Source organism: Sinocyclocheilus anshuiensis, unplaced genomic scaffold (genome assembly GCF_001515605.1).
Source record: "Sinocyclocheilus anshuiensis isolate Anshui unplaced genomic scaffold, SAMN03320099.WGS_v1.1 scaffold1965, whole genome shotgun sequence".
Lineage (NCBI taxonomy): Eukaryota > Metazoa > Chordata > Actinopteri > Cypriniformes > Cyprinidae > Sinocyclocheilus > Sinocyclocheilus anshuiensis.
Genome location: NW_015540970.1, coordinates 104185 through 104664, shown reverse-complemented (window position 1 = coordinate 104664; position 480 = coordinate 104185). Strand labels below are relative to the sequence as shown.

General features: G+C 43.1%; 1 protein-coding gene across 2 annotated transcripts in view; it reads right to left on the bottom strand.

Annotated features, from left to right (window-relative positions):
* LOC107690078 (LIM and calponin homology domains-containing protein 1-like) overlaps positions 1-480 on the bottom strand; it is a 170696-nt gene that overhangs the window by 71450 nt on the left and 98766 nt on the right. The gene's annotated exons all lie outside the window — the stretch shown is intronic.

Genomic DNA, 480 nt, shown 5'->3' with positions numbered 1-480 from the left:
CTGATGATAGCTGCTCGCATCTCAGCTTGTCTAACAGACATTTCTTGCTGGATGAAGGACCATCACCTTCAACTCAACCTGGCCAAGACAGAACTGCTTGAGGTTCCATCAAACCCGTCGTTTCATCACAATTTCACCATCCAGTTAGGCACATCAACCATAACTCCTTCAAAAACAGCCAGAAACCTTCGAGTTATGATTGATGATCAGCTGACTTTCTCAGACATTGCTAAAACTGCCCGGTCCTGCAGATTTGCTTTATTCAATTCAGATCAGTCCCTTTCTTTCGGAACATGCTTCACAACTATTGCAATGCTCTCTTGGCAGGTCTTCCAGCCAGTTCTATCAAACCTTTACAATTAATCCAGAATGCGGCAGCAAGGTTAATTTTTAACGAGCCGAAAAGAATGCACGTCACACCACTGTTTATCAATTTGCTCTGGCTACCAATAGCTGCTCGCATAAAATTCAAGGCATTAA